This window comes from Armigeres subalbatus, chromosome 1 (assembly GCF_024139115.2).
Source record: "Armigeres subalbatus isolate Guangzhou_Male chromosome 1, GZ_Asu_2, whole genome shotgun sequence".
NCBI classification, from domain to species: Eukaryota; Metazoa; Arthropoda; class Insecta; order Diptera; family Culicidae; genus Armigeres; species Armigeres subalbatus.
The window spans coordinates 87,275,529-87,296,538 of record NC_085139.1 but is presented as its reverse complement, the minus strand read 5'-3'; the positions used below and the strand labels follow the sequence as shown (position 1 = coordinate 87,296,538).

Here is a 21,010-nt window from a genome sequence, read left to right as displayed (position 1 = left end):
AAAAAAGTTTTGAATTCCCGTGCAAAATTGATGACGGGAAATTCCAATCGGATCCCAGATTCGACGGGTAGAAATTTTTCAAACGCTCAAATTTCGAAACCGGTTACCGGTCGAGCAATTCATACCCACCACAATTCACAAACAACCCGCTCGTCAACGGGTAGCAAGCACTTCAGTAAATTCCAATTTTTCCAATGTACCTACGTATGCAAACATCGCTGCTGGTAGACCAAATTTCTCTTCTCAAAATGAGGTTTATACCCATGTCCCAACGGAAAATAACGGTCATGTTGCCGATTCAGGTAGCATGACTGCTTCCGATTTTGATTTTTTAACTGAACAATTGCATCACATGATTGATGCAATGTTCAAAGCAAATACCATTCCTGAAGCTGTTCAGGTTGGTATAAAGTACACACAAAAATTGTTATCGGACTCCGTTTCAATGGATCCAAATAATTGTGTGAAAGTTCTAAATTGGAATGCCCGCTCTCTAAAGGGTAAGGAAGATGAATTATTCAACTTCCTTTCAGTTCATAATGTGCATATTGCCATTATAACTGAAACGTATTTAAAACCAGGACTCTCCATTAAAAGAGATCCAAACTATTTTATCTACAGAAATGATCGTCTTGACAGCGCCTGTGGTGGGGTCGCCATTGTCATTAATAGACGTATCAAACATAAATTATTTTCTTCGTTTGAAACCAAAGTTTTTGAAACCTTGGGAGTTTCTGTTGAAACAAGTTTTGGACAATTTTCCTTCATTGCAGCCTACTTGCCTTTTCAATGCAATGGACAGCAAAAGAATTTGTTGAAAGCTGATCTTCAAATTCTGACTCGCAACAAATCAAAATTCTTCGTAATTGGTGACTTCAATGCCAAACACCGTTCATGGAATAATGCTCAAAGCAATTCCAACGGCAAAATTTTATTTGAAGATTGTTCTGCGGGATATTATACTATTCAATATCCCAATGGCCCTACTTGTTTTTCTTCCAGTCGAAATCCTTCTACAATTGATTTAGTTTTAACGGATTCAAGTCAGCTGTGTGGCCAATTGGTAACTCATGCTGACTTTGACTCTGATCACCTTCCTCTGACATTTGAAATCTCACAAGAAGCCATTTATAATCCAATCAGCTCTACTTTTAATTATCATAGAGCTGATTGGGATTCTCTCAAAACGTATATCGATAGGAATTTTGATGTTGATATTCCTCTCGATACCAAAAGTGATATTGATAATGCTCTCGTATCTTTGACAAATTTAATTGTCGAAGCCAGAGGCATTGCAATTCCGAAATGTGAAGTTAAATTCAACTCCATTATTATTGACGACGATCTTCAGCTACTGATCCGTCTTAAAAATGTGAGAAGAAGGCAATACCAAAGAACTCGCGATCCCGCGTTGAAAGTTATTTGGCGAGATTTGCAAAATGAAATTAAAAAACGTTTCGCTATTCTGAGAAATACCAACTTTGAGAATAATGTCTCAAGTTGGATCCCAGTTCGAAACCCTTTTGGAAATTAACGAAAATTCTTAAAAAACCTCAAAAGCCAATTCCAGCGCTTAAAGAGGGAAATAAAATTTTATTAGCAAATGGCGAAAAGGCTCAAAAACTTGCTCAGCAGTTCGAGAGTGCCCATAATTTTAGTCTAGGTCTCACTAGTCCAATTGAGGATCAGGTTACACGAAGCTTCGAAGACATTCTCAACCAAGATAATGTTTTTGACCCTACGTTGGGAACTAATTTGTATGAAGTGAGATCTATTACTAGAAAAATTTAAAAATATGAAAGCCCCGGGTGATGACGGTATTTTCTACATACTTATCAAAAAACTTCCTGAGAGCTCTTTATCCTTTTTGGTTAATTTATTTAACAAATGTTTTCAATTGGCATACTTCCCAGATAAATGGAAAAACGCCAAAGTTGTTCCAATTTTGAAGCCGGACAAAAATCCAGCTGAGGCTTCTAGTTATCGCCCAATCAGTTTGCTTTCTTCAATAAGCAAAATGTTTGAAAAGATTATTTTAAATAGAATGATGGTTCATATTAATGACAATTCTATTTTTGCTGATGAGCAATTTGGTTTTCGCCATGGGCATTCAACCTTCTTCTTCTTCTTATTGGCATTACATCCCCACACTGGGACAGAGCCGCCTCGCAGCTTAGTGTTCATTAAGCACTTCCACAGTTATTAACTGCGAGGTTTCTAAGCCAGGTTACCATTTTTGCATTCGTATATCATGAGGCTAGCACGATGATACTTTTATGCCCAAGGAAATCGAGACAATTTCCAATCCGAAAATTGCCTAGACCGGCACCGGGAATCGAACCCAGCCACCCTCAGCATGGTCTTGCTTTGTAGCCGCGCATCTTACCGCACGGCTAAGGAGGGCCCATCTATTCAACCACCCATCAGTTATTAAGAGTTACGAACTTAATTCGGCTCAACAAATCTGAAGGATATTCGACTGGAGTTGCTCTTCTTGATATAGAGAAAGCATTTGACAGTGTTTGGCATGAAGGTTTGATTGTAAAATTGATGAATTTTAATTTTCCTCTGTACATTATTAAACTGATCCAAAATTATTTATCAGATCGCTCGCTGCAGGTAAACTATCAGAATACTAAATCTGATAGATTACCTGTGAAACTAGTGTCCCCCAAGGCAGCATACTGGGGCCCATATTGTATAACATTTTTACTTCTGACTTACCTGATTTAGCACCAGGATGTCAAAAAACTTTGTTTGCAGATGACACGGGCCTTTCAGCCAAAGGGCGTAGCCTTCGTGTCATTTTGGATATTTTCTCCACTTACTTGCAAAAATGGAAAATTTCCCCGAATGCTTCCAAAACTCAGCTTATAATTTTCCCACATAAGCCGAGAGCTTCTTATTTGAAACCTTCTAGCAGACATATTGTCACTATGAATGGGGTTCCAATTAATTGGTCTAGCGAAGCTAAATATTTAGGATTTCTGTTAGATCAAAATTAACTTTTAAAATCACATTGAAGGCCTTCAAGCCAAATGTAACAAATATATTAAGTGCCTATATCCACTTATAAACAGAAAATCAAAACTTTGTCTTAAGAACAAACTTTTGATTTACAAACAAATTTTAGACCAGCCATGTTGTATGCTGTGCCAATATGGGCTAGTTGCTGTACTACCAGAAAGAACGCACTCCAGAGGATTCAAACGAAAATTTTCAAAATGATTCTGAAGTTGCCTCCGTGGTATAGTACCAATGAACTTCATAGAATTTCTAATATTGAGACATTGCAACAAATGTCCAACAAAATAATTTCCAATTTTAGACAAAAATCGTTGCAATCTTCTATTGCAACGATTAACTCCTTGTACCCTTAGTTTTAAACAGGTTAAGTTTAGTTTAAGTTGAAAACATTGTAATTCCTACATGGTTTAATTAAACCAGAGGAAAAATTCTAACTGCCAGAGGCAATTGAAATGTATTAATAATAACTTAAAATGTAACATAGCAAATAAGGATGATAGTGTTAAGAAAACACGAAACACCTAGTCTAAAAGATGAATGCATGTATTATTATTATTTATTTATTATCAGACTAAGGCCGGAGTGGCCTGTGCTGCACATAAAAGTCTTCTCCATTCGGCTCGGTCCATGGCTACACGTCGCCAACCACGCAGTCTACGGAGGGTCCGCAAGTCATCTTCCACCTGATCGATCCACCTTGCCCGCTGCGCACCTCGCCTTCTTGTGCCCGTCGGAACGTTGTCGAGAACCATTTTCACCGGGTTACTGTCCGACATTCTGGCTACGTGCCCGGCCCATCGCAGTCGTCCGATTTTCGCGGTGTGAACGATGGATGGTTCTCCTAACAGCTGATGCAATTCGTGGTTCATTCGCCTCCTCCACGTACCGTCCGCCATCTGCACCCCACCATAGATGGTACGCAGCACTTTCCTTTCGAAAACTCCAAGTGCGCGTTGGTCCTCCACGAGCATCGTCCAGGTCTCGTGTCCGTAGAGGACTACCGGTCTAATTAGCGTTTTGTAGATTGTCAGTTTGGTACGTCGGCGAACTCTATTCGATCGGAGCGTCTTGCGGAGTCCAAAGTACGTACGATTTCCAGCCACTATGCGTCTCCGAATTTCTCTGCTGGTGTCATTTTCGGCAGTCACCAGTGAGCCCAAGTACACAAATTCTTCTACCACCTCGATTTCGTCACCACCGATGCAAACTCGCGGTGGGTGGCTCACATTGTCTTCTCTTGAACCTCTTCCTATCATGTACTTCGTCTTCGACGTGTTGATGACTAGTCCGATCCGCTTAGCTTCCCTCTTCAGTCTGATGTAGGCTTCCTCCATCTTCTCAAAGTTACGTGCCATAATATCTATGTCGTCGGCGAAACCAAATAGCTGGACGGACTTATTGAAAATTGTACCACTCGTGTTAATCCCTGCTCTTCGTATTACCCCATCCAAAGCGATGTTGAATAGCAAACACGAAAGACCATCACCTTGCCGTAACCCTCTGCGGGTTTCGAAGGGACTCGAGAATGCCCCAGAAACTCGAACTACGCACATCACCCGATCCATCGTCGCTTTGATCAACCGTGTCAGTTTATCCGGAAAACCGTGTTCGTGCATTAGCTGCCATAGCTGGTCCCGATCGATTGTATCATATGCGGCTTTGAAGTCGATGAATAGATGATGTGTGGGCACGTTGTATTCGCGGCATTTCTGCAGTACTTGGCGAATGGCGAACACCTGGTCCGTGGTGGAGCGTTCGCCCATAAAACCCGCCTGGTACTGCCCCACGAACTCCCTTGCAGTTGGTGCTAGTCGACGGCATAAAATTTGGGAGAGTACCTTGTAGGCAGCGTTCAGCAATGTGATTGCGCGGTAGTTGCTACAATCCAGCTTATCGCCCTTTTTGTAGATGGGACACACCTTCCATCCACTCCTGCGGCAAAACTTCCTCCTCCCAAATCTTGGTAATGACCCAGTGCAGCGCTCTAGCCAGTGCCTCACCACCGTGTTTAAATAGCTCTCCTGGTAGTTGGTCAACCCCAGGGGCTTTGTTGTTCTTCAGCCGGCCAATCTCCTCCTGGATTTCCTGGAGATCCGGAGCCAGTAGAATTATGTCCTGCGCGCGTTCTCCCAGGTCCATCACCATACCGCCATCTTCGTCTGCCACATCGCCATTCAGGTGTTCTTCGTAGTGCTGCCGCCACCTTTGGATCACCTCACGCTCGTTCGTAAGAAGGTTCCCGTTTATGTCCTTACACATATCAGGCTGTGGCACGTGGCCCTTACGTGAACGGTTTAACTTCTCATAGAACTTTCGTGTGTTATTAGCGCGGTACAGTTGCTCCGTCTCTTCACGATCTCGATCTTCCTGCTGGCGCTTTGTCCTCCGGAAAATCGAGTTTTGTCTGTTCCGCGCCTGTTTATATCGTGCCTCGTTCGCCCTCGTGCGGTGTTGCAGCAATCTCGCCCATGCTGCATTCTTCTCTTCCACTAACTGCTCACATTCGCCGTCATACCAGTCGTTTCTCTGATCCGGGGCACCGTGCCAAGTGCAGCGGTTGCGGTGCTACCAATGGCGGATCGAATATCTCTCCAGCCATCTTCAAGAGACGCTGCGCCTAGCTGCTCTTCCGTTGGAAGTGCCACTTCCAGCTGCTGCGCGTATTCTTGGGCTAGTCTACCATCTTGTAGCCGCCCAATGTTAAGCCGCGGCGTCCGACTTCGACGCGTGTTGTACACCGTCGAGAGTTTTGAGCGCAGACATACTGCAACGAGGTAGTGGTCGGATTCAATATTCGCACTGCGGTAAGTGCGGACGTTCGTGATGTCGGAGAAGAATTTACCGTCGATTAGAACGTGGTCGATTTGGTTTTCCGTTTCTTGGTTAGGTGATCTCCATGTGGCCTTGTGGATATTTTTGCGGGGAAAGAAGGTGCTTCGGACTACCATTCCGCGGGAGGCTGCGAAGTTTATGCATCGTTGGCCGTTGTCATTCGATACGGTGTGCAGACTATCCGGTCCGATGACCGGTCTATACATTTCCTCCTTTCCTACCTGTGTGTTTATGTCACCCATGACGATTTTGACGTCCCGCAGTGGGCATCCATCGTATGTCTGCTCCAGCTGTGCGTAGAAGGCATGTTTCTCGTCATCACGTCTCCCTTCGTGTGGGCAGTGCACGTTGATGTTGCTATAATTGCAGAAACGGCCTTTTATCCTCAGCTTGCACATCCTTGCGTTGATTGGCTGCCACCCTATCACACGTTGGCGCATCTTACCCAGCACTATGAAACCGGTTCCCAGCTCGTTGGTGGTGCCGCAGCTTTGGTAGAAGGTAGCCGCTCGATGCCCGCTTTTCCACACTTTCTGTCCTGTCCAGCAAATCTCCTGCAGCGCCACGACGTCGAAGTTGCGGGAATGTAATTCATCGTAGATCATCCTGTCGCAACCTGCGAAACCTAGCGACTTGCAATTCCATGTTCCAAGCTTCCAATCGTGATCCTGTATTCGTCGCCTAGGTCTTTGCCGATTATATCGAGTCGCATTATCTCTTATATTGTTCGTAATGATTGGTTTTCTAGGCGGCTTATTGGGCCTGCGCAAACCTCCTGTCTCGTCGGAGGGCCGTCGTGTCAGGGCTGTTTAGCGTCCCACCTAACACCAGGACTTGGGCTTGTGCGCTTTGAGCGGCACACGGTCGCTTTAATTGGGGCCTACTTGCGGATACATGCAGCTTTTATAGAGGTTTAACAGGGCCCACTGTCAAACCCCACCACATCCTAGGCAAGCCCCACAACTCGCAGATGGCCTGGGGAGGGATCGTCAAGCCCTTGGACATAGTCCCTGCTGCCCGGATCGAATGCATGTATTAGATAATTAGAAAATAAAATTAGTTAAAAAAAAAAAAAAAAAAAAGAAATGAGAAGGGCAATTGTTCCTCCGCCCTTCGCACTTTTTCTTCTCAATTATCATTAGGGACGATGCAAATATGAAAATATGACATCCACCTTTTTGTATACCTTACATTTGTACCGTCACAAAGCTTTAAGCCCTAAAACCTTGTTCGTCATTTTCTAACGACCCTTCAATCATTTCACATTTTTACAACCTACATGTTTGGCCATGACGGCTAAATAACATTTCAAGCAAATGGCCCTTTTGCTCAACAAGAATTTCGGTCAATTGACTGTTTCGGCCTAAATATGTATTCGGTCAAAAGACCTAATCGACCAAACGATTTGTTCAGCCAAGCAAACATTTCAACCCAACGGAATTTTTGGGAAAAATGACCACTTAGAGCGAATATCTTTTGTATAGCTTGGCTTCGGTTTTATTGTTCGGACAAAAGAAAACCTTTGGCTTAACGGCTCCTTGTTAGGAAAACTGTTGAGCTCTGTATCGCAGCATAATGATAATATATTGTGTTATCTTAGTTGGGAAGTCATTTTGTGAAATTAATCATTTCTGATCAAGACGAACATGTTGCTGACCGACCAATTCATCAATGACGGCTATGTACCACCACGACTTCCGTCTTGTGGTGTGCAAGGGACAACCGCCTTGAGTTGAGCCATTCCTCCACTCTGCCAATCGCGTATGAAGCCTTCAGTTCAACTTAGTCGAGAGTGTCTCCTGTTACCTCTAGCATTACGTCATCCGCAAAGCCTTCTATTTTCACACCGGCCGGGAGACTTAAGCGTAATACTCCGTCGTACATAATATTCCACAGAACCGGTCCGAGGATCGATCCCTGTTGACCACCCGCAGACACTACGATCGACTTTTGACCAGCATCCGTGTCGTATATCAGCACCCTATTCTGAAAATAACTTTTCAGTATCCTGCACAGGTAATCCGGAACTCTCAATCGGTGCAGAGAGTCAGCAATAGCTACCCCGTTTGCATTGTTAAACGCATTTTTTACATCAAGTGTAATCAATGCGCAGTATCTAATACCTCGCCTGTTCAAACCTCTCGCTATCTTGGCCGTATCCGTTACCGATCGAATTGCTTCGACGGTGGAACGACCTTTACGGAAGCCATACTGGTTGTTTGATAGCCCACCAGTACGCTCGGTATAGGTCGACAATCTGTTCAGAATAACCCTCTCAAGCAGCTTACCAGCTCCATCGAGGAGGCAAATCGGTCTGTATGCCGAAGGTTCTCCCTTGGGCAATAGCACCAATTTCTGTCGTTTCCAACGATCTGGAAAGTTTCCTTCATCCAGACAACGTTGGAGGCAGCTCCTGAACATATCTGGATCAGCAATAAGCGCGTGTTTAAGGGCCAGGTTCGGAATACCATCCGGACCCGGCGCCTTATTGAGCTTAAAACCTCTTGCGGTTTCGATAAGCTCTTCGATAGTCACTAACGGGACCACGTCAACCGACCCATACGGTGTATCAGGCCAGTCTGGTGAATCATGCTTCGGGAACAGCCCTTCAACGATCCTAGCTAACATCTCCGGAGATCTCTCAGGAGGTGTGCTATTTGTTTTAGTCATCACTATCCTGTAAGCATCCCCCCATGGAGTGTTGTTTGCCATACTGCACAGCCTTTCAAAGCATGCTCTTTTACTACACTTTATTTCGTAGTTTAGAGCTCTGCTTGCTGTCTGGAATGTTCGGCGTCTATCAAGTCGATCAACCTCGTTTCTTGCACGTCGTAGTCTTCTTTTGGCTGTAAGGCAAGATCTACTAAGTTCAGCTATCGCGTCAGTCCACCAGTACGCTGGTTTGCGATTCCCATATGGCTTACACTTCCTTGGCATAGCCATGTCGCAAGCTCGTGTCAAGACATCGGTCAACTCGTCACCATTAAGGTTAAAGGTCCGATCTTCCCACTGTAGTGATTCAATCAGCAGTTCTCGATCGAACTATGAGGTGCGCCATCCTTGGTCAGCACCTCTGACCTTTCTCGTAGCTCTAGATCCAGTGGGGGTATAGCTAACGATAAAATGAAGTTCCTGATGGTCACTAGCTGTATACCCTTCATGTACTCTCAATCCGGATTCAACGTCCATCCCGCGCTGCAGAAGGTCACGTCGATGCATGATTCACCATTCGGTCCTCTGAATGTTGACACTTGGCCTTCATTCAGCAGGACTACATTAAGTCCCGCTAGAGACTCTGGCAGAATATGACCTCTAGCGTTGGTGAACCGGGATCCCCAGTCCACCGCCTACGCGTTGAAGTCCCCTGCTACTACTAACGGTTTTAGGCCAGTTAGATTGACCGCAAGAGTGTCCACTACGTTAGTATACTGCCCTATACTCCATCTAGGAGGATAGTAGCAGCAACAAAAGTAAACTCCGTTTACCTTTGCTATAACGAAACCCTCATCGTTAGGAGATGATATTATTTCCTAAATGGGGAACCGCCCACAAGTCCAGATTGCCACCGATCCGGACTTGTCAGCAACCCAACTGCCGTTTCCAGCAGGGATGCGATATGGGTCGGACAGCAAGGCAACATCAGCTTTACACTCAGTAACCGACTGTTGTAGCAGTGGTTTAAGTTTAGCTGTGTTACTTGCATGTCTGGACCCTTCTAGAGGTCGGACAGGCCTGTGCACCGGTGAGGTGTCTGTTGTATCTATCTACTAGGGGGACAGATCAGATACCTCGGTGCGGCCTGACAGGTGCGAGCTTTGTGGCCTTCAGCTCCACACCTGCGGCATAGCTTACTACGATCGGGACCCCGACAGTCAAAGGATTTATGACCGTAGCCGAGGCACCTATAGCAGGACTGAGGTGGCTGGATTATGTTCACCTTCAGCCCACCTTCAGCTTCGCCTTATCTAGTACCTTCTTGGCATCAGCCAGAGGCACTTGGAATGTGGCAACCTGCATCCCAGCAAAGCTATTACGTAACCGAATCTCGGATTCCTGGAGTTGGACGTTGCACTGATCTCTCAGCGCGTCCACCAGGTCCGCAGCTTCGGTTATTTCATCCAGGCCGCAGCACTGGATGACCGATACTGGGCATAGGGCTCTCACTTGAACCCCATCACCTAGTACCTCCTCTGTCAACTTTTTATACTCAGCACTCTTCTGAGCAGCATCCCGCTTTCCGCGTTCGACGGATGCAGTTGCAGCCTCCCAGGCCAGAATTCGGAATCTAGTGGAGGCAACTTAGCACACGCGGAATACTTAACGGAAAAAATAGATTTTATTCTGGAGCAACTAAGAACAATGTACACGCTTTTAACGATCGGTTTGTGAATAGAGTTAACGTCAAAAAACAGGGCTGTCCCCAGCTCTTGGTTATCGGTAGGGGTGGACGATGCAAATATGAGGTACCAAAAGGACGTAAGCATCGTATTACCACAGGTTCGACTAGAAATGCACCTTCGGGTAGCGCATTGTGTATCTGACACAAAAATGCCAGAAACAAATCATCTTCAGGAACGATAACTGAAACATGGTGGGGAGCGTTCCCATTCTTGTCCCCCAAGAAACAGTTTGTTTGCCCCGTTACAGATGTGAAACAACTTCATGAACATCAGCATCGTAATTACTTAAGTAATCTAAAATCCCTTCCTTTCCCTCTATATTATTGTATTCCCTAACCTCGATCAAACCACGAGGCTTTCGGTTCCCCAAAAAAGAAATATATTATTAAACTTGATTTCGGCTCCCTAACAGTTCAGGTAAATAATAGATTCGATAGATAGATAGTGTAGCCGGCACGGAGCGATCCGCTCCTTAAAAGCACGTGGCTTAAGCGCCACTCCATTTAGGAGACCACGGCCCAAGTTAATTTGCCCGGATGAGACTCCCAAAGGGCGAGTCCATTTATTTTCCAGATAGGATTTACGGATCGTTCCAACTGGCTACGAACTAAATCTTGCCGAACGGTATCACCCTAATTATCGCAGCATGCTTTACAGCCACGATGCCACTCAGAGAGACGGTGAGAGCCCACCACACCTAATACACTCTAAGTGTGAGTGCGCCTATCATCATCGGTCGACTCTCTCGGTTCATCTATTCGTCTCCCACAAAGTTGGAAGCAAAACAACATACTCAGTCAAACTCAACACATAGAGGACGAAACCGAAAACTACAACAGACCGGAATGACGTTAAACACAATTAATTAATAGCTAGGGACGGCATAATCAAAGCTTTATTTACATGAATGGAACAGTTTATTTGCTTACATTACTGAAGATACACATACTCATGGGGGGGGGGGGGGGGGGAGATCGCATTGGTTTATGTGTTGGTGTTCGTTCTATTGCCTATCTCTAGCTTGTGTGCGGTTTTCTCTATCCTATCTTCTACTCTCTGGTGCTCTGTGCTTTTACATGTTATGTGACGTCACGGATTATCGAAAGTTCAGTTTCTCGTCATTCTGCGCTCCGGGTATTAGGTGGGAATTTATGTGTTGGCGAAAATGGGCTCATGCACGCTTTTCACTGACTTGACTTGACAGACTTGAGCGGTTGGTGGGCTTTCCTCTCCAACTCGCGATTTCTCGATTGTGTGTAATAGCACTTTCACGGGTCCTCAGTCTAAGACTGGCAAAAAATATCCCTCCGCGGCGCCCTCCTCGGACGCCGCACTCCATGCAAAAATAGACTTGGATTGGAGACTCACCGATTCGATGCGACTTACTACAGTCGATGACCTACGGGGTAGGGTCGATGCTCCTGGCGATCGCTGCTCAATGAAGCGATGGCGGTTGCTTGCTTTGCCGGCAGTTGGATTAACCGGCAGGTGGACTTCGTCCACGTGGAAGTCCCCAGAGCTCCCTTAGACCAGTATGGTGACGGACCAGTCTACTTCCGACGGGTAGTCGGTGGTCGGGAATTTTCCGTCCGTTGGGGGAACAGGTATCGCGCTTGGGTGCGTGGAAATTCTGCGGGTGAGAAGCCCAAGCCAATATGGCTAGACGAAACAAATAAGCACAGGCACAACTAGCACATTTAGAGCACGATGGATTACCTTCTATCTTGGCTTTGATTTCCGCTATTGCACACAATTTCACACCGCACACTTAACTTTAACCTACTGTTGAACGAACAATTATTTAATTAATCAATTACATTTAACGCCACTAATAGGACCTACTTTTGGCAAACGAAACACTAACTAACAAACGCGAACACTTCTAGCTTTACGGAAAGTCACGGACGAAATGATCGAGTCTGTGAATCCTCAGATTAAGGAAGGTGGGACTCGGACACAACCGGAAGTACGTCATTTCCCGACCCCTTTGTGTACAGTCGTGACTTTATCGGCACGATTGATAATTTGACAAGATAGTCGCGCTGCTATCCCTTTCCCACCTTATCCAGAAAACAAATGGCTTCGACCTTGGAGAGCTTGGCTGATTGATAGTGCCCGTTTGCATACGTCAAGGGACAAATATGTACAGTTTATTGGCGATTGAAAGACGGAAATGCTTACAATCTACCTTTATTATAATAAATTATTTACAATTTTCCTGACTGCTACAATAGATAAATAGATGATTAGATAGAATAAACGAAAGATTGAAAAAAATCCTTCCTCGCAGTTAAACCTTTTATTACTATTTTATTTTGAACTTATGAATTCGTAGTCTGCCGTCTCATATCTTAGTACAAACTCTTTATATTTCATTTTCTCTTACTCTCCTTTCTCGCTTCTTATTTTTTGCGCTTTTCACTTCACATAATTTGTTTTTTTTTTCTAATTTTTCAACCAACTGACGTGCACTTAACATCTTTTAGTAGAATCTCTAAATACCTTTTAAACCGAAAAGCTTTAATTTCTATTGATACATGATTTCATGTCTGCATGACGCCTTATCTCATCAAATTTATGATGCACCTGTTCTATGTTTTATTTCTGGTCTGACTTATTCGCTCGAATGACTTCTTCAGCGAAACGGTTGTTTCGTTCAAATGGCTTGTTCAAAAAACAGTCAAATTACCAGTTTGGCCGAAAATCTAGCTTGTCATAAGATGAGTTCGTACAATTCCATTTAATTCCACCACTTGTTTCTACCTTGACTACCAAATCGCGTCAAGTACGAGAAACTGAAGGCGGCCTTACTGTTGAGGTCGAAATACGTATCTGTCAAGGTACAAACAAGTGGTGGAATTAAATGGAATTGTATGAACTCGTCTTATGACAAGTAAAGACATTTCACTTAAAGCTCAACATGATTTTCCTATCGAATAGCTTGATCGTTCAATGTCATATTCGGTCTTTTCACTGCTCCAGACAAATGATTCAGCTGAACGACTATACATATACACCCAACCAGCGGCTGTTAAATTTTTTTTAACAATTCTGAATAAGAACCTACCAACACCTGCATATGCGACCTACCAAAATTGGGCATATGCGAAACTGTAAGATTCCTTTACAAAAAATGTAAGCTCACAAAAAAAAAAATTTAAAAAAACTTACAAATTGTAAAGTCCCATACAAGTTTTGTATACGATTCTAGCATTTAATTTAAAAATTTTAAAATTTCAAAATTTTTAAATTTTTAAATTTTTAAATTTTTAAATTAAAAATTAAAAAAATTCGGTGCTTTCAAAGTTAATTGCCTATATGCCGGGTATTAAGCCACCCGATGTGGAAATTAATTACTATGTCTGAAACTTAATTATGCATATGTACAACATGTGATAGATTTAGTTCGGAAAAGGTATTAGAGGGTAACCGCCCCTTCGGTGGGGTTTGATCCCACGACCCCAGTTCGCATGACAGGTGCTTTCCCTACTAAGCTACGAAGGACCTCCGTCGTCCACCGCAGCTTAGCGGGTACTGATGAAACTTCTGCACGCGATGGCATATGAGCAAGTCAAACCACCTTCCTTTTGCCAGTGGAGATATATCAGCTTCCACACTGATATTTTTCCCTCCCCCTTCATACGGGAGCTTGGCAGAAGGAAGGTCGTGTGCAGTGACGGGAAATGTCATATCGATGTCATGGGACTAACTTGCTAATAACTTTTCTCACAAGTTATTTACAATTATGTTTTACATATAAACATGTAGCCTTTAAATGACACTGAAACTTTTACTAACAGGTAATTTCCCTTTATATGCTTTTGGCGGCGTGAGAGCCGAATTAGTGTCAAATGACATTCCGTGACATTTTTTAAATTTCACTCTCATGGCTCACACTTTGTATTTAGAACAATGATATGTTCGACAAAGTTCTAGGACCCTTTAAGTTCTACATGTTGGTCAAAAAGTCCGAACTGTAAATTACTTTTGAAAAAAGTTATTACAAAATTAGTAATAGCAATGCCATGAAATTTTTTTGACATTTCCCATCACTGGTCGTGTGATATGTGCCATCACAAATATTGCCCTCCGCTCGCTTTCAAATCGACTTCAATAAAAACATTCTTCATGCCTGCCGTATCCTAACGGAACTATCAATTCTATACTTTCGCCTCTAATGCTATCATGAACATGTACGTCCAAGTTTGGAAGATGATATTAGCATTTCCGTATCATTGTAAATCGTTTAACTTCACGTAGAAGTAACACACACGAAATCATTAATTTAGTTATTCTAATATTGATGAGGGAGGGGTGGAGGGGACCCGCTAGTGGACGGGTGTCGTACTAACTGACATCGTGATACTCTTCCAACTATGTCCAGAATTTATTGGATATTTGAATATTTGGTTATTTGGATATCAGGGCACTGGAAGGTACAATCTCGTAATAGAATTTGGCGAAATTGAAGCATTAAAAAAAGGCATCAACAATTCTGACCAGCTAGCAATCACAATCCATCACCGTTCCCGCTCACGTTAATCCTGCCGGCGAATGAGAAGATTTATCTCCGACAGGTTCATATCTCTTTCCACAACGGTTGACAATCGTGATGACCACCTCCTTCACGGCCCGGCGGGACAGTACACAATCTCGCATATCGACGACGACGCACATTCTTCCCTCGTGAGCCGCACTGAATAAGTGAAACCTATCGGTCATATCGCAGCCGGCAATCCATCACTTCATTTCTGCCATCAATTGTGGCTCCGCCGCCGGTCCGGTCCAGTCGAACCTATCGGCCAGGGTCATGTAGTCATTCAATTTACTTTGAGCTCGACTGACCGTCCGGTTTGAACATCCCATCCTTTGGGATGCAATGCCAAAAAACTTTTGCTTGGGAATTGTCGGCTCGCAATTTTATGCCCATTGAACACTTTCACTTCTACCATCAGCAGAAAGCATTCTATGCCGTTTTGTTTTCTGTTGCTTTTAATATGTGTTTATAAATCATGTCAAATCTATCTTGCTCTACCGCTCCTGAGATACGGTAGACTTCCATGATACAGTCTGTTCTTTGAGGATCAAATGCTTGTGAAAGATGAGAAACAAAACCCAATAGTTTTTTCATGATCACAATGAAAGAACACCCATGAATCACGCCTCACGTCTAGGGGGATTAAGGTTCGAAGAATAATGACGATCCTTAACATAATTAAAGCTATCATGAGAGAAGAATGATGAAGCATGTTCAAGACAAATATCGTGTTTCACGTAACGCATTTGATGGGTCACCCTTCACTCTGGAATTAATTTCGCACCAATCGAAACGAACCGCACAGGAAATCAATCGAGATGCAAGAACGCGAAAGAAGCCCCATTGAAAATATGCGGAATTGCTTTATTACTTTTTGCGGTAATAACGTTGTTGGTTTCTGCTTTTGTGAAGGATGCCCAGTCGGTGCATCTGGGATTGCGAACCCAATAAATCTATTTTCCGATAAAACTCGATTGTTGTTGAGCTGGCAATTGGAAACTCTGCGTTGCCACTGGCTGCCGCTCCAGTTTGGTGCATTCTCAATGTTGGTTGAGTTTACGATGGTATGATCTGGACGAACGTCATTAGACCGAAATCATCTCGCTAAACCTTGAGCGGTCGAAAATTGTATTTAGCGTCAAAACACATATACAGAGGCTCCAAAAAGTATTCGTCTAGCTGCGTATGTTTTAGCAAAGTATAAAACTTACGCGTGTTAGAAGCGAAATCAAAAAACTTTCTTCTGAATTTGGTAGAAAACATTTCAGTACATGATTATTATTCAAAAACATATAGAAATTTCAATTACTTTTGTTGGCATGTAAAAAATATCTAAATTCCGTCAATTTCGCTCGCTCAATAAGTATTCGTCGATTCAAAAAATAACCGAGTGAAACACGAATATAATGGTTTTATTCGCATGTAGTTACACTAGCACACCCTAGTGGTGTCTAGCAACATTTTTGTCAATACTCAATGACGGTTCAAATAATGTTTTTGTTTTGTTTGAACTTGGCGCGGAAAATAGAGGCACCATGGGTGGGAAAGGTAAAAAGATGAGTCCCAATGAATTAAAAACTTATCCTATGCCTACATAATTAGTGCAAGTTGACTTATAATTTGCAAGCATTGTTTGTAGACCAAGGGTAGCAATAATTCAAACATTCAATCCGTGATTGATCGCACCAGCGCCACAAAAACCGTTCAAAACAAAAAAACGGAGTGGTCGTCCGCGATAGTAAATTGGTAACGATGAGCGATTTTTTTACGGAAAGCCAAAAAATCCTTATAACGTGTGCACCCATATAGGCAAGGGAGTTGGAGAGAAGAAGTGCTAAGATATGAACCAATACGAACAGAAATACCTGTAAAAAGTATGGGTATAATGGGCGAGTATCACGGAAGAAACTTCAAGTAAGCCATCAAATTATCTAAAAATGGCTCAATTTGACCAAAAAATATCGCTGGAAGAAGGATGATTTTCGGTATCAAGTCATGTTATCTGACGAAACCAAGTACAGTATATTTGGATCAAATGACCGCTGGCTGTTTGATTTTCCAACAATTATGTATAAGAATCTACCAAAATCTGTATAAGAACTGGGCATATGCGAAATTACTAGATTCTTATACAAATATTGTATAGATCTATAGATCTAAAGAATCTAAAAAGCTTACAATTTTCTTACATTTTTTGTATAAGAATTTAACAATTTCGCATATGCCCAGTTCTTATACATGTTTTGGTAGATTCTTATACAGAATTGTTAGAAAATCTAACAACCGCTGGCTGGGTTTAAAAATTTTAAAATTTGAAAATTTGAAAATTTGAAAATTTTAAAATTTGAAAATTTAAAAATTTGAAAATTTGAAAATTTAAAAATTTGAAAACTTGAAAATTTAAAAATTTGAAAATTTGGAGAATTAAAATTTGAAAATTTGAAAAATTAATAATTTAAAAATTTAAAAATTAATAATTTAAAAATTTAAAATTTCTGTATAAGAACCTACCAAAACTGGGCATATGCGAAACTGTAAGATTCCTCAACAAAAAATGTAAGCTCACAAACAAATACTTAAAAAAAACTTACAAAATTGTAAAGTCTCATACAAGTTTTGTATACGATTCTAGCATTTTTGCATATTCCCAATTCTTATACAGGTTTTGGTGGGCTCTTACACAGAATTGGTAGAAAATCTTACAATCACAATCATCTTACACCTGTTCTGCTAAATAACGTTTGCCAAATAGATATAGCTTGATGATTTATTCAGCTACAGTGAGTCCAAAAAGTATTCGTCTGTGTGTTTTCTAGAAAGTGTCAAAGATAGAATCTAGTAAGCTCAAAAAAATAAAACTATCGATTACATTGTGTAGCAAATCAATCAACTTTATTATCAAAAATCAAACAGAAAAATAGAAAAACAAAACATTACAATTCATTAATTATGGGCTCAAAAGTATTCGTCTATTCAGGTTTGGCGCACTTTAGAAACGAAAACAGGAGTTGTAGAATGGGATTCAATATCTCGTTTGATTCCCCAGTGTATCTACGACGGCTTGTAGTTCTTGTGGCATGGAAATGACCAAATTAGCCGTAACGGGGGACGAACTTTTTCCCATTATTCTTTCAACACTAATTTAAATTCGTTGTTGTTGGAAATATAACTTTTACGAATATAGTCGTCCAGCACCTTCCAATGGTGTTAAATTGGATTAATATATGGGGTCTGAGGAGACGTTTTGAGTTGATTGGAGTAGTATAAAGTAGCTACAGCTTAGTATTTTGGGCTGTGTGCTTGGGGTAATTATCATGCCGAAAGATGTATGTTCCCTGTAAGCCTAATTTCTCAGCACTGGCGTTCAAATTTTCTTTCAAAATGCGGATGAGGAAGATTTAAAAACTTAAAAATTTAAAAATTTAAAAATTTAAAAATTTAAAAATTTAATGATTTAAAAATTTAAAAATTTAAAAATTTAAAAATTAAATGATTTAAAAATTTAAAAATTTAAAAATTAAAAAATTTAAAAGTTAAAGATTTAAAAATTTAAATTTTTAAAAAATTTTAAATTTAAAAATTTAAATTTTTAAGAAATTTAAAATTTAAAATTTTCAAATTAAAAAATTAAAATTAAAAAATTTAGAATTTAAAATTTTAAAATTAAAAAATTTAAAAATGTTAAAATTTAAAATTTAAAACTTTAAAAATTTTAAAGTTTTAAATTTTAAATTTTAAATTTTAAATTTTAAATTTTAAATTTTTAAATTTTAAATTTTTAAATTTTCAAATTTTAAATTTTTAAATTTTAAATTTTAAATTTTAAATTTTAAATTTTAAATTTTAATTTCTAAATTTTAAATTTTTAAATTTTAAATTTTTAAATCATTTAATTTTAAATTTTTAATTTTTAAATCTTTAAATCATTAAATTATAAAATTTTTAAATTTTAAATTTTTAAATTTTCAAATGTTTAAACTTTTAAATTTTTAAGTTTTCGAATTTTAAATTTTTTGTATTTTAATTTTAAAATTTAAAAATTTTAAAAATTTTAAATTTTAAATTTTTTAAATTTTCAAGTTTAAAAATTTTAAAATTTTTAAATTTTAAATTTCAAAATTTCAACATTTTAAAATTTTGAAATTTTAAATTAAATTTAAATTTTTTTTATTTTTTAAATTTTTAAATTTTAAATTTTTAAAATTTTCAAGTTTTCAAATTTTTAAATTTAAAATTTTTGAATTTTTAAATTTTTAAATTTTAAAAGTTAAGTTAAATTTTTAAATTTAGAAATTTTTAAAATTTTAAATTTTTAAATTTTTAAATTTTTAAAATTTTAAATTTTTAAATTTTTAAATTTTTAAATTTTTAAATTTTTAAATTTTTAAATTTTTAAATTTTTAAATTTTTAAATTTTAAAATTTTTTAAATTTTTAAATTTTTAAATTTTTCAATTTTTAAATTTTTAAATTTTTAAATTTTTAAAGGTTAAAATTTTAAAATCTCTAAATTTTTAAATTTTTAAATTTTTTAAATTTTTGAAATTTTTAAATTTTTAAATGTGTACGCTTTTACTCCTTTTCATGACCCTCCCACCCAGTCTAATATTGTCTACATTGAGAAAGGAAAATGTGTTCCAAATTTGGTAATAATTGGTCGAGGAGTTCAGAAGTTTAATTGAATTGATTTTTTCGCAAGCATTAAGGTTCCCCCAAACACACGCGATGCGGCAGTTGCGACGCGATTCTATCGCTTGGCGACAGCGATTCTGTCGTCGGTAATATGGAAGCGTAAATACCAAATTGCTTGCAGCGACCCAACGATGAAATCGCGGCGACTAGTTGTCGCCGTCGCCGCGATGAAATCGCTTAGGTCTGGGGGAGCCTTTACTCTTCTAATTTCCATTTTGAAAAAATATGTTATTATCAATTTTTTTTATTTCCTAATTTATTTTTTATTTTTGATTTTTCAATTAAAAAGAACAATTTTCCTATTTTCGGATTTTTACAGTTTTTTTTTTAATTTATCTATTTTTAATTTTTTTATTTTTCATTTTTTTTTTGTTGGTGGTTTAGTTTCATGTATATGAATCTTTCAATATCTAATTTCTGTTTTTTTTATTTTCTAGTTTATTTTCATTATTTTCTGATTTATAATTTTGTAATTTTAGTTTTTAATTTTTTATTTTTTTTGAGTGTTTTATTTTTTAATGTTACAATTTCTCATTTCTGATATTTTTTAATTTTCCAAATTATAATTTTCTAACATTCCATTTTTTTCAATTTTCTGCTGTATAATTTTTCTATTTTTGATTTTCATTTTTTCATCTCTCAGTTTTTAACTTTTTGAGTTATTTTCCAATTTCTTTTTTCTAATAATTTTTCAGATTTCCAAATTAATTATATATAATTATATAATATTATAATATTTTCTTTAATATTTATTTTTTTTTCTTTTTTTAAATTTATCTGTTTTTTATTTTTCAATTTTTCAATTTGTTGTTTAATTTTTTTCGAATCTTTGAATATTATATAACATATTTTTTTGAATCTTTCTTTCTTTTATTTTTCAATGTTTCAATTTTAAATTTCCAATAGTTGTTCAATTTTCCAATTTATAATTTTATCATATCGTTAATTTTTTTTATTAATTTTTTTTTATTTGCAATTTTTAATTTTTTCTTCAATTTGTTGTTGGTTTAATTTTATGTTTTTAAATCTTTCAATAGGGGGAAAGATGGCTTTGGCAGGTTTTGTTCTATTATTGGCAGGGGAGTTTTTGTCGATCAAATTTTATGAAATTTGACCACAATATTCTTTGACATGCATAGAATGTTTAGGCCAAATTTGAGCCTAGTCAGTCATAAAAAAAACCCCCGCCAATAATAGAACAAAACCTGCCAAAGCCGTCATTCCCCCTATATTTTTTTTAATTTTCAGTTTTTTTTTCTTTTTTTTTTTAATGTTTTACTTTCATATAGGGGGAATGACGGTTTTGGCAGGTTTTGTTCTATTATTGGCAGGGGTTTTATGACAGACTAGGCTCAATTATTTTTATTTTTCCAACTTTCATATATTTTTTAATTTTTTTTTCTTCAATTTTCTGCTTTATAATTTTCTAATTTTTGATTTTCAATTTTCTGAGTTTTTTTTCAGTGCTCCATTTTTTTATTTCAAATAATTTTTCAATTTTCCAATTTACCATTTTTTTTAAT

At 38.9% G+C, this 21,010-nt stretch overlaps 1 protein-coding gene and 1 long non-coding RNA gene across 2 annotated transcripts in view; both read right to left on the bottom strand.

Moving 5' to 3' along the window:
- LOC134206328 (neurexin 1) overlaps positions 1-21,010 on the bottom strand; it is a 532,462-nt gene that overhangs the window by 353,780 nt on the left and 157,672 nt on the right. The gene's annotated exons all lie outside the window — the stretch shown is intronic.
- LOC134220052 (uncharacterized) lies at positions 11,262-12,152 on the bottom strand. Its single transcript, XR_009981759.1, has 3 exons — positions 12,102-12,152; positions 11,976-12,041; positions 11,262-11,918 (listed from the first exon to the last, which is right to left on the bottom strand). It is a non-coding gene; the product is annotated as an uncharacterized LOC134220052 (long non-coding RNA).